Source organism: Condylura cristata, unplaced genomic scaffold (assembly GCF_000260355.1).
Source record: "Condylura cristata isolate star-nosed mole 26May11 unplaced genomic scaffold, ConCri1.0 scaffold00015, whole genome shotgun sequence".
Classification (NCBI taxonomy): domain Eukaryota; kingdom Metazoa; phylum Chordata; class Mammalia; order Eulipotyphla; family Talpidae; genus Condylura; species Condylura cristata.
The window spans coordinates 28085569-28100090 of record NW_004567116.1 but is presented as its reverse complement, the minus strand read 5'-3'; the positions used below and the strand labels follow the sequence as shown (position 1 = coordinate 28100090).

General features: G+C 33.8%; 1 protein-coding gene across 3 annotated transcripts in view; it reads right to left on the bottom strand.

The window, feature by feature from the left end:
* SOX6 (SRY (sex determining region Y)-box 6) overlaps positions 1-14522 on the bottom strand; it is a 424758-nt gene that overhangs the window by 277754 nt on the left and 132482 nt on the right. The gene's annotated exons all lie outside the window — the stretch shown is intronic.

The window sequence follows — 14522 nt, the reverse complement described above, 5'->3', positions numbered from 1 at the left end:
AAAAAAAAAAAAGATGTCTTATCTTTCTTACAATAACTCTGTGGAGGAATGCACAGGAATACTTTCTTTTTGATTCCAGTTATGGTTAGACTTCTTGGTATGGGCTGTTCGTTCTCTGCTTTGTTCAAAACAGTTCAGAGAAGTATTTGTCGATGCCATTCTGATGTTTTAATAAGAGTATCAGAAATTGTCGATGCCATTCTGATGTTTTAATAAGAGTATCAGAAATGTAACCTAGATATTTAATAATTACCACTTTCATTTTAAGCACAAACTAGTATCGTGCCATATATTTTAAACCAAAATCAAACTCTTCCTCCTAAATCTCCAAAGGGTGGTGCCTATGAATTAGAATTTTCATGAATATCTAAAGTGATGCTAAAATGCAATTCCTTTCATTCTGATGCACAACCCACTGTAAGATACACTGATCCCTAAGAAAGTATGTGATAGCTGTGTTTTGCCTTAATGATATAAAGTAGACAATTTAGCTAGATGTAATTTTTAAAAACACCACTGAAAGAATATTTCTTTTATTTTTCTTGTGAAAAACCATTATAAATATGACTGAATATATGTACTTCTCAAAAAGAAAGCTTGTGGAGCACTGTGTGGTGTGTTAGTTCAATCAAAGAAATTTACTACAAATTTGTGTTCTCTCAACCCTTATCTCAGTGGCCCCACCAAACCTAACAGTGAAGAAAATTTTCAAAGTATTAGTTAGTATATCCTGTTGTCCCTCATAGAAAATGAGAGCAATATTGAGTCATATTATCCCAAGAGCATTTCACTCAAAATCACTTACTACATAAAACAAATGACTAAAAGACCACACAGTAGCTCAAAAAAGGTCATTAGGCAAAGTTTCTAGAAAAGACAAGCAATTTCCACTAATTAAGCATAGCTAATTAAGATGTTTCTATGTCTGAAGAAATAGAAAAGAAAATATTAAAAAATAATGTTTAGGGCCCTCCCTGGTGGCACAACGGGTTATGATGCAGCACTGCAAGCTGGCTGCAGCCGTTTCAGTGCAAGTTCGATCCCCACCCCGAGGTGACCCACATGGCGTGGCAGACCTCTCCTGGCCAGTCTGCTGCTCCCCTCAGCAGTGTACTTTGTCGATCTGCCTCTTCTGTTCTCCACTCAGGCCCTGCTGAATCCTCTCACTGCCCCTACTCCTCTGGCTTGTACCCCAGTTCTGTATGAATAAAATAAATAAATCTTTAATAATAATGTTTCAGGGTTCTCCCTGGTAGTGCAATGGGTTAAAGCACTGCACTATGAAGCTCTCCGAAGTTCAGTCAGGTCTGGTAAATCCTCTCACTGCCCCTGCACCTATGTTAAAACAAATATTGCTCATATTTTTCAAAGGACACTATCAGTTCCCACTTAAAATACCTGCTGATGAGTTATCTCCATTCTGTTCAGTTATAAACACTACTGTTCTGTTTAGCCAGGTTACCAACTGCACCTAAACCAGGAAGGCAAATGGCCAGCCATGCTGTGAAAAGAGCAGACAAGTAAGATGCCCAGAAATGAGAAAGGGACAGACCATGTGGATCCTGCCTACATAATAGAACTTAAAACTATATGCACCAGGAAGTCATTTCAAGTGGGAGACATGACTGGAAAATGGTCCCTACAAGGAGCTGCATGAATCAACTTCCCTATCTGTTGCCTTATGCTAATTGTAGGGAAAGATTATTATCCTCTAACCCTCTTTTCCACCCATATATAAAGCTGAGCTAAATGTGTTCATTCTTATTGTATTGTATTCTATCATTTTTATTTTTGTTTTCTTATTCATTGTAACTATATTGCCTCTCCAATTTTTATCCTCATTCAAGTCTGCTCTCCCAATAAATCTCTTGAGATTCCCCATCATTGATTTGGCACTGATTTTTGAGACAATTCAATCTATAGAAAGCCTCTGTTTCCTTAGGCTCTACCCAAAATCACTCCCAAAAAAAGCCCAAATATTTTTTAAAACTGCTTTTTAACACTATTACTGAAACACTCCATGGTTCTCTATGGTGTGTGTTCTCTCTAGTGCAATGAGTAATAAATCCAACTTTTTTGACTACATATATGTTCTTAGTTATCTTTGGCTAAAGGGAATTAAGGGAATGCAATATCTACAGAGAAATGAGAACAGTAACGAAACCAACTAAAAGGTGTTTTGGCTTATGTTAAATAACCATCTACTGGCAACTCAATACTGTCAGTGATCAATCTTCTCTGCCTAAATAGATGACTCCACCTCCCTTGGTAAGCATTCATTTGTGTATATGTTAACTTTCAATTAAGTATTGAAATAATATTGTATAAATAGGATATGTGTGCTTATATATATGTATATGTATGCACGTATGTTGACTATATTATATTTATATTATACATATGCTATCCATGCACTGCTGTTTCTGATTACCCACTTTAAACAACTTTTTTATTGATGAACCAAAATATATCTTTCAACAGTGCTGTATAAGAGGCATTCTACAAGTGTTATTGGGTGACTGACAGAAAAAGCTTTACTTAATCTAGATTCTAATAAGTTCTTGTTAACAAAGGAAATATAACCTTTCTAATATGCTAAAAACTAAATTGCTAACATTTATAGGTTCTTTCTCAGAGGAAAATGTATGTTTTTCTCTAAAGTGACATATTTTAAGGAAAATCATAGGTTTAAAGAAGCTTACATAAATGAAAATACTGAGTTTGGTTCCAATTACCAACGATTATTCCTGACAAAAGTGTCATTTGTTCTAATGGTGAAACAGTGTTTTCTTTTTCTCTTTTATTAAAAACTGATACTTGGTTGGAAATATTAGATTTACACAGTATTCAAAAGTTGGAATAATATCATGGCACTTTACACTATCACTATACTGTTCAATAACAATAAATTGATTCACAATGTGTCAGAAAATAGATGTTTTTAACCAATACTTTCTAAGGTGTCATAATTATTAAGTCTAGAAAGAAAGGGCTATTCTTATTTTTATTCAGGGGAAAAAATACAAGACAAAAGTCTATTAAGTAGCCTTATCACCATGATATTTAATCATTGGAAGTAAATACAGGGAACAGAGTAAATAGAAAAATATTAAAGTTTCCATACTTGTCAAGACAAGCATATAGATAGGTCTTGCATCATCTATACTCTATGAGCCTCATATATAAAATCCCAAGATTCAAAGGTCTTCCTTAAAAATACAATTACTCAACACCCTCCAACCACCCCCCTCCCATACTTAAACCCACTGTGCAAAGAGGTGGCATAATATGTTAACCAAGTACAGGTTTTCTGGGTCATATTTTCTAGTTAAATCCCAGTTTTCCATCACTCTCCCATGTAATACTAGGCAAATTAATTACCCTCTCAGTGCCTTACAGCGCCTTTATAAAATGTAAGTGATAATAATAGCTATACATAATCTGACAGGGTTGTTATGAAAATCAAATGAATTAATAAAAATAAACACTTAGAATAGTACCTACTTCATAACAAGTGCTTATTAAGTGGCGGTGGTAGTGATTATAGTGATGGTGGGAGTGATGGTGGCTCTTACAATAACATTGTCAAGTACAACTTTTGGTCTCTCCTTAAACACCTCCACTAATAGATTTAGCACCTCCCAAAACAGTCCATTTCATCTCTGGAGGTCTGCCAACCATTCTTACTTAAAGGAATATGAGGAATATAAATCCTACTCTTTAAATCTATAGTTCCATCTATAGAAACATTCAGAACATTAGCACATTCAATACATACAAACAACCAGTATAGTATCCTTGAATCACTGTTTTCTTCTTCACAAAACATCAACTTACTTCATTTTTTCCTCATAGTACATGACTCAGTCACTGTGACTATTCTCCCTTAACCACATTCTAAGTTTTCTCTCAGAGTAGTGCCTGAACTAACTGTACTCAATATTAGCTAAGTAACAGAGAATTAAAGCACATATTCACTGGTTTCGGAATATACTTTAAATACATAAAGCCACAAGACAGACAGCCTCATAAATGAGAATGCTTTATAACTTGTTGGTAATGAACAGTAAGAAAAGCTTTAAGGCAGGCAGACCTAATAGTGAATTTCCCAACACACAGAGCAATACTCTATCAAGCACAGCTATCGGCTTATGCATACGCCTACAACTCCAAGCAGTTAGCATGATCTGGTTACACATTAGTATTAAAATTACCATGTGATATTCAATCTAAACACTACTACCAGACTAAGGTGAACTGGCTAAGATAATTTTAACCTTGATACCAAGAAAGTTGTAAGTAGATGAGCCTTGTTATTATAGTTCAAATCTTTCATTTTTGAGATGAGCAAGTTGAAATCAGGAGATATAAAATGACTTCCCTTAGGTCACACTGCAAATTAGTAGTAGAGATGAACATAGGCCATCTATGAGGTCACATCCTTTCCTCTCAATTACGTTTTCTCTGAGCAGCCCCAGGGAAAAAATAGTTCCACTGAATCAAAATCATGCTTTCTTTCTGTCTCCATGAAGCATTGGTTAATAAGGGATGCGATTATGCAGAAGTCGGAGAAGTATAATTGGACAGGTTCTGATAGGGCAAGTTTCTGTGCAAAGTCTCAATGATTCCATAGAGCTTTTCTGAAGAGGTAACTACTTACTCTAGTGTCAAGTCTATTATCCTCATGGTCTCCTGCTTTACAAAAGTTGTTTTCTTTTCCTTTCATTTGAGAGACACTAATGCACTTATAAAAATAAATGTGTATATAGAATCAGCAAAGTATGCTTCAAATGAACTGAAGGCTATGGTGAAAGCTTCAATTATTTGTATGTCACAGTATCCAAGATATCAGTCAGATCACCAAGGGACCCTTTGCACAAGTATAATTCAAATAACAGCATGTTGAAAATAAACACCAAACATCATAATTAGAGTGGTGAAACAAAGGATGTGAAGTTAACAAACAAAAAAACTTGCCTTCCCCCTACCAAAAATGGTGAAATGGCCTTGAATAATATGTGAAGGTATCCGCAATCTATTATATGACACTTGATCAAAGTTGGCAGGCAAAGGGAATGCGTGTAGAAGTACATGAGTAATCTGATGAAATGTCCTTTAGTTTCTGGGAAACTCTAACCCTAATTCAAGATAGAAACTGGGTTTGTTGAGGAGCAGGGGGTGAGGGGTAGAAGAGGGAAGGGATCTACAATAATTCAAAGGCAAAAAGAGTAGCTTCAGAAAAAATAAAGAGTAAAGTTCTACCTTAGGATTCATTAGGAATGGGGTAAATAGTCAAGCCCCTACAAACAAAAATCAATGTAAGTACTTATTTTTTAGTTTCTATTTTAAAATGAAAGCCTAAAGTTACAGAAAAATAATAGCTCATAGTATGCTCTTCATACCTCACAAGTCTTAATATTAAAAAGTAACAGAGGCCCTCCCTGGTGGCGCAGAGGGTTAAAGCACAGCACTAAGAAGGTTAAGCCACTTCCTCATGAGTTCGATTCCTGCCTGCCCCGGAGGTGACCACATGGCGCGGCAGACCTCCACTGACCCACCCGCTACTCCCCTAAGCAGTGTACTTCGTCGATCTGCCTGTTCTGCTCCCCACTCTGTCTCTAGTGAATCCTCTCACTGTCCCTGCACCTCTGGCCTGTACCCTGGTTCTGTTTGCATAAATAAATATTTAAAAAAACAAAGTACCAGAATCTAATCAAGTTTGTCAAGTCCATTTGTCCCTTAATAGAGATTCTGCTTTCTTAACAGGGAAATCCTCTCATCACCTAGTTTGTTTACAGAAGACTGACTAGAAGCAGATTGCTCTGTATGTCATAGACACTGAGCCCTCATAGTCACCCTATGAGCTCATCAATTACCTCTCTTCGCCAGAAGCTTGCCCAGGTTCTCAATTTTAAGAATTTCACCACAAAAACCTTCAAATTTCCTCCTAATCCCTCAAATACATATGATGGCTAATAAGAAATTCTTTTTAATCCAGAACCTTAGAAAGTAACATCTCAAGGTCTTTGATTAAATAAAATATGAGACTAAAAATGATACTTCAGAGGTTGTTGTCTTTATAACAATTATCTCTCTATATTTACAGTTCCAGGAAAATGCAACAAGCACAAAATTGCCACCAATTTACCAAAAACAGTAAGTAGAAGTCTAATACTGTTATGAAGTGCTTCTAATATCTTGAAGTTGTGGATTGTACTACATGAAAACAGCACACAACCTTCAACTGATGGCTCAGTTATAATCAGAGTATTCATGATTTCTCTCTGGGGTGAGGGACAGGCAAGTGTGAACTTTCATTTTTTTATTCTTAATTTCCAATACCAAAGCCACTCATTCAGATTCATTCCTTGCCCTACTGTGACATTCCTCAGGAATCTAAGGAAACAGCAGCCAAAAGGAGAGAATACAAATCTTACTGATAATATCAAAAAGCAAAATAAGTAAACTACAATCAACTTCACATAAAAAAAAAGTGTAAGCACAACAACAACAACAAAATGATGTAGGCAGCATATAAAACTGGTATAAAATTAATTAATCCAACTTAAGAACAAATATTGGCTAATTAAAGGGCAAAATGGCATTTTTTTAATAATAGAATCATTAACTTAATCCTGCTAAACCACTGTCTACATTAAAAAACTAATAATTTACTACTAGAATTAATGGGGAAAATGTCCTAATTAAATTCTCAAATAAATGTTCTAATACTGCATGTTTCTAGAATCTCTTCTACCATTCCATCATAATCTCTCTATTCTTGAAAGTAGGCACATTTCTTTCTGGAAGTTTGATGAACTTGAGAATACTTTCCACCAGTAGTGAAAACAAGTCAGAGTTAAATTATAATGAAAGCAAAAGTTTACAAAATAATTTCTAATCATTTTATTAAATAAGGTTTCCCTTTTCTAGGGTGCTAATGAAATATAAAGAAGATAAATGAAAGGCATAAATATTCATTTCTAATTTTTACTTGATTGTAAAATTTTATTAGCAGAAGTTTGTAATTTATACTTTAGATTTGAGAATGAGGTTTATGCAGAAATATATTATTGAACTCAATTTGCATCACCTAGAAAAATAATGCTTAAAGGTCACGGGAATGTAGTGACACCAAAATAATAGTTAAAAGGTTTATGAAATAAAAAAATCAATATGCCTACACACTGAAAGCTGTGTTAACGAAAGGAATAATAACCTGAAGTTATTCTTTTCAAAAAAGGTTACAATTCTCTTGGAAATCAAGGAAAACTTCTTATTGCAAAGGACAATCAAACAGTGGGATAATTTGCATGTCAAGATAATTAAGACACATTCATTAGATGTGTTCAAGAGAGATTAGATATGTTCCTGTGAGGAACAGAGTAGGGTCTTTCTTGCTTAATGCAGGTGGTTTGGCTGAATACTCAAAGAAAGCCCTCCAATCTCTGAATGAATGATGGAGCAGGATTCATTATGTTAAAGTTGCCTTTATAAAAAGCAAATTAAAGAAAGTAGATCTGGAGAAGTAAAAATACATACCTAGCTTCCTCTTCCCAAAGTAATTTGATCTAGAAAGACTTTAAGATTCATATTTTCCTTCTAATCACGAAAAGTTCACAGTGGTCAAGTAAATAACTACATGCCATATAATATATATATTGCATTATATAGCATGTTGCTTAGAAGTGTTAAAAAATATGCAAATTTCATTATTCCAGTTATCATATTTCATTATAGCGATACAACATATCATGACTGGACAAGAAGGAATTCCCTGCTAGAAATGTACATTAATCAGGATCATCTATAGAGTAAAGTGTATTTGTGGAGTCCTGATTTAATTAGAAAATTACCAGTGACCTAAAATCAACTTCCACTGATTAATACTGATCAATTTTAACAAACCTATATTTTAAGCCTTTTATAAAGTCCAAATGCCAATTTAATCTATTAAGAAAATAAAAGCTGTGCAGAGTAGGACTGCTCAATAAAACTTTTCTATGAAATTATCATATCCAGATATTCTATTAGTAAACATCTTGCATTAAATAATTATCTGAAAGTGACTTTTCCTGTGCCAGTAAATGCTGTAGCTCTCAAGCGATACTTCAGTTATAAAAGAATATCTGAATGTTGCTCATAGAAAGGAGAAAGTCAAACTACATCACTACAAAGTGCAGCATTTGGTGAAAGAAATGAAAACAAAGTATTTATGACACATAAAATTATCACATAAAATTAACTTAGGAGAATACAGACTGAATTCCAGAAAAGATAATCCTTATGGACTTGGAGGAACGTTGTAAGTTGTAAGTAAATGTCAATAGGGAATCTGTTAAGAGATTCATGTTACAGTCAGTACTCTGCAAACCCCAGTCATTGAATCTTATACAGCCTAAAAGATTAAAATAAAAATAAACATGGCATATCCCATTTCCATGAAAACATTCTATATACACAATTTTATTACAATGAAAAAAACCCAAAGAGATACTAGTATCTTATTTTCCCTGATCTGTCAAAATACAAGAAGTACAAGAAGTCTTTGCACAGATGTATTAAAGTACTAGATTTTTATATTTTGGCAAGTACTCAATATGCAGTCCACATAATCACATGTTAATGACTGGAGTGTGTTAATCAGCATGCATACCTGATTCCTTCTTGCCCAAGGGGGAGAAAGCCAACGATTGCATAGCATGTTAATATGTCTATTTTTTTGAGAGGTTTTGATAATATTAGGTAAGTATGAGAACTTTTCCCAAAAGTATCTTTAGAAAGTTTAGACTTTAGAAAGGTATAATGCATCATTTTAAAGATTTATTTATTTTGTGCATACAGAACTGGGGTACAGGCCAGAGACTCATGGGCGGTGAACGACTTCACCAGAGACAGAGTGGGGAGCAGAACAGGCAGATCAACGAAGTACACTGCTGAGGGGAGCAGTGGGTGGGTCAGGAGAGGTCTGCCACACCATGTGGTCACCTCCGGGGCAAGCGGGAATCAAACTCATGCAGAAGTGGTTTCAGCTTCTTAGTGCAGTGCTTTAACCCGCTGCACCACCAGTGAGGGCCCAAGCTGGGCAATTTTTAAAGAAATACACATTAATTACAGGAATGATAAGGTTCATATAGTCAGGGTGTGCAAATATACAAGTGAGCACTATGTTAAGCACTAGGTAACACCAACTTTCTGTTTCATTACCCACACAAAAGTTTTACCAGATTCCATGCGTGTAATTTTTTTTATATATTTTTCTTTACACTGTAAATTTCTATCATATATCTGAGATAGATTTTGAAAAGAGATAGTGTTAAAATCTAGTATAGTTTCAAATGTCTAGAAAAAGAGAAAATTCCCTCATATTTTTCCCTGGAGAATTTTTTTCATGTCTCAGGGGCAAAGATAGACATTATCATCAAAAGCATAGGACTGAACTTTACTTAAATTGAATATATTTCTAAGATTATATTTCTAAGGAGTGATAACTAAATTTCTCAGGAAGTCTCAATCTTGCTAGATTATGGATCTTTTTTCTAAAAGGTCATTGACCAAGAAGTTACCAAAAAAATGTACAGAAACTTTGTCTTAGGTGCTAAGACTACAAACCACTGTAGCTAGGACCAGGTGAACTAAGGAATTTCACTATACTTTCTAAAGTAGAGTCCAATAAAAATAAATAAATAAAATTAAATTTGGATGCTGTCTACTGCCTTGAATAACTAAATCTTACTAAAAACTGGCAACCATTCATCTTTTAAAATCTTTTAAAATTCAGTGAAAACATAAAACATGACTGAGATGGCTTAAACCCTCACTCAAAATTCCTGAACTCTGTTATCATATCGTGACAATGGTTCCATTCTCAGAAATGGCACAAAGTCCAAACCATAATTTTTATAACTCCAAGTGAACTACATAAAACACTCTAGAGTTGATTAGCAACTTCACTATAACGCAAGCAAGAAAGGCAGAGAAGAGAAATTGTTTGTAATCAACAGTGTTGTTGCAGATAACTATTTATTAATCATCTCCACATGCTTATTATTTTCTTTAAATCACAACAAAGGATGCTATTGGCATCTTTTATTATAGTGGAAACATTATTCTTAAACTTTTCCAAAAGAGCAAACTTAATATGGATAATTTAAGTAGGTCTTCAATTCTGATATTCTGAAATTAAGGATCCAGTATAGTTGTTTTTATAGAATTAGACTAAAAGGCACACGCCAAATGTCATTTTGTTCTAAAATGTATATCAAATATAAGTATGCATGTGTACATATGTGCACAAGATCCAAGTTACAATCTTGTCTTTATTTTGGTTGCTATTAAGATATAACTGTTTTTGACTTCCCCATAGCTCCATGTCCAGCTAGAAGTTACCTGCAAATAGTTCCTCCTTAGGGAAAAAGCCCTCTTATCCAAGACCATTCTCTGGCTAGGATTAAGTCTATTCCAGCCTTCAACCTGGTTTTAGCAACTTCATTTCCTGTTCATTCTTGACTTAATTTCTCCCCTTGTGTTTGCTTAAAACATTGTCCTCACCTTCTGTATGGATCTTGTCTTCATCAGATCTTGGGAACATCTCAGTGATAAGTCCCCCTAACTATTCTCCCTACCACTTATCATCAAACTCTCATCTGCACTACTGATACAGTTTTCCTAATAGGGGTCCTTATTTCTGATTTGTCTCCCACAATCGATTCTCTATGCACAGCTAAAATTATCTTTTTCAAAACATAAATCACATTGCACTCTTTCTTAAAATCTTGCAGTGGCTCTTCCTGCACTTGAAATAAAGTCCAAATACCTCCCTGAAGCCTGTGATACTCCATACCGCCTGCCTCCTTGATTTTATCTCACACCAACCTCTCCCTCACCCATTCCACTCCAGCGACTCCTTTGTTTTTGTTTGCTCAAACACACTACCAAAAAACTTTCGCAATTATATGCTATAGTTGGATTTCTTCCCCTCAGTTTTTACATAGTTGGTTCTTTGTTGTTATTTAAATCTCAGTTCAAATGTCACCTTTTCAAAAAACAAAAACCTTCCCTAGACTGTTTAAAGTGGTCCCTCTCTATCATATTTTCTTTTTCAATTTTCTTCATTGTACTTATTACCTCAAATTATCTCACTCTGTGAAATTTCTTTGTAGTCTGTCATACTATCAGAATCTAAGTTTCAAAGACAGGATCTTATCTGTTCTTTTTCACAAAAAGGTATCTATACCTGTAATTCAGTAGGTACCCTACATTCCAGTAACTTTTAACAGATAACAATATCACTTCCTGGCCATTAAACATTACCATAAAATCTATCTCTACGCTTGTTAACATTAAACAGAATAATATGCTAAACATCTATAAGTCTTTCCCATAAAAAACAAAGCAAAAAGATGTGACTTTATTCCTGTCCAATAAACAAAAACACAAAGACAACAGCAAACAAACAAAAAAAAAAAAAAACAAAGAAAAAAAGGTGTCAGTATACTTGATGCCATAATGAAAATGTAATAGTTGTTCATAGCAAATACAGGCAATGGCACACTAAATTTAAAATCTAACATTTTGGGGTTTTTAATACAAGTAATTAAATTTAGAGTCTAATTTTATTTTATCTCTAATTAGTCTTTAAATGCCTGTATTTAAAAATTTCTATTTTACATTTTTTATGTTATATGTTTTTCCTGTTTTGAAACTGTGTGGTCTTATAATTTCTTAAATAATTAATCAGAATTTTAACATTTAAAGATTTTTTTTTTCTAATCAGGAAATGGGGGTTAGCAGAACTTCTCTGCTTTGTCTTTACCCCTTCATATAGAAAAGTTCCTCTGTGGTCTTGATATTTCAAAGTTAGCCTCCTGAACCATGTAGATAAGGAACTTAATGTGCCTGTTTCTAACTGTTCATGAGTGAAGGCCATCACAAAAAGTAAGTAACAGTGGAAACTGAATAGTTGCTAATAAAATTTTTGCTGTTGTTTTTCAGACTTACAGATTTTCTTTCTCTACAACTACTAATGGCATTCAATTACAGTGAGTAAATACATTTGCCATTGTAATGAATGAGTATTATTTAACTTCATAGCAATCTTTTTGGATGTCATGTTTATTTGAAAATAGAGTAAGATAAAATGTACATTAAGTTTTACCTTAATAACAACCCCTATTCCACCTCAAAACACACACTCGCAATATGTAGGGTGCAGAACTGCCCATAAACCTAAAATCCTTCTATTGTTTTTCTTTCCTGTAAAGAAAAACTGGCTGGTGATATGATACTTCTGTATAAGTCATTACAGGTCTGATGTTACAGTTGTTATACATTATTGAATTTATCAAATGAAAAGGAAGCACAAAGGGAATTTCCAAATGCAGCTGCTATTTCCCATTTGTTAAATCCTTTTATTATACCATATAAGTACACAGCTGGGAAATACTATAGAGTGGGAGTTAAAACAAAATATTTTGGCTTCCAGACATTCAGAATACACAAAGGCTCCAGTGGAAAGCAATGCTTGATATCAAAAGAGAGTGAAAGTTTGAAAACATTTCCAGAAAATATGATTTCTTTTATATATAACATATTTATGCTACATTATTTTATACTACCATTAACCCCACTTAATATAAAGTTGGTAAGCAAATTACTAATATCTATTTTCTGAGGAATTTTTAAATGATTAAACTTAGAGAATAACTATTAAAACAACTTGGCACAAGCCAAGATATAAAATTTTAGTAAGAAAAATAAGGAAATTGTTCTCTAAAGTTTGATTTTAACTATATTCTTTCTGACTCAGCTACCTCACCTCAAATATTTCATACTTGCTTTTCCTTTTAATAATTTTATTCTTTCTTCTTCTCCAGCACAGCTACTTTTATTTGTCCACACTATATTTATCATAAAAGCCAATATATATATATTGAACACATCCCTTCTCTCTATGCTCTCTGCCTCCCTACTAGTTGAAGCCACTTTCATCTCTTATTGGAATTTCAGAAATAGCCTCCCCAAAAATCTTCCTCCTTCCAGTCTGCCTCCCTCCCCATTTATTCACTATATTATGATCCAAATTATCTGCTTGAAATGTTCTTATACCCTTTAACAATTTTCCACTGAATTTGGAATCAAATCTCACTTCTATTACTTTATCTCCAACATCTTGCTGGATAGGACCCTTACCAATCTCTCCAACCATATGTGATGATTGATTGCATCCTCATTCACTGTACCCTAGCCATAAAGTCTATTTCATTTCCTGAAATTCAGCTACCCTACCTCAAATATTTCATACCTGCTCTTCCTTTTTATAATTTTAGTCTTTCTTCTACTTTTTGTCTGGCTATCATCCTTAATTCAGGAAAAGAATTCCTATTCATCTATTCTAAATTAAATTTTCTCTTTGTGCTCTCACAACACAAAGAGTGTTTTACTTTATAACACATGCCATAAATTTAGTCAAGTCTTGAACCTACATGTGTGTGTGTGTGTGTGTGTGTGTGAACATGCGCTGTTGTTCTAACGTCTGTTCCTTCTCCTAGATACACATATGTTACCTGAAGATATAATCACATATTTTTCTTCAACACTATACAGCCAGTTCTTTAGTAGAATGCTGGTCCCAATATAGGTGCTGTGCTCCATAAATATTTATTGAAATAAAAAAGAAATAGAACTCCATTATCTCATAAAAAAGTTAGTGGCAGTGACTAGATATCTTTTTCATCCACGCTGCTTTGGACATAGAAAATGAACTGTTTAAGGTCAATCAGAAAACAGTGTTTTAATATAACTTTATTATATTATCTTCTCTCCTCTCCCTATTGCAAGGAAAGTATATTTATAGTGCTCTATCTAATTGAATAATGCGGTTTCCATTTGAGCCTGGTTAATCTAGAAAAGTTTTATTTTTATTCTAATCCCCTGCTTTCTCACCTACTGCTCCACAGCACTGGTTGTATCTGCAAAATCATCTGAAAACTGTCTGCCTCCACAAATTAAGGAATATGGTCATTGAATTGGTTATGAGACATTAAACATAGAAAAAAGATTTTAATATGTGATATTAGCAGTAAAAGCATTTTTATATATTACCTTATTTTTAAGGAATAAAACATTTCCTCATTGTCCGCTTAAAATATTTTTCATTAACTAAATGAAAAGTTAAGAAATGTAAAATAGGGTTTAAAATTCCTAATATAATAAAACATATTGAGGTATTGGCACATCCTAGAAGCTAAAAAATGTAATCTTTTTACTTTAAATTTCATCTACTTTGGTTTCTGTTTTGATGGCTAGAGATGGAATTTAAAATAGGAAAGTTGGTTAATACGCTGCTGTATTAGGTGTTGTTTCTACCTTTAGGTCAAACTCCTACAGTATGATTGAATGATACTCAAGAGCTTTGCATGTCCTTTTGGAATTAATATATAGGCACATAAGTGAGAAAAGCTTCATTATAAATCAAGTGACTATAAAAAATGACAAATATCTGCATTTCCCCACTGAAGATG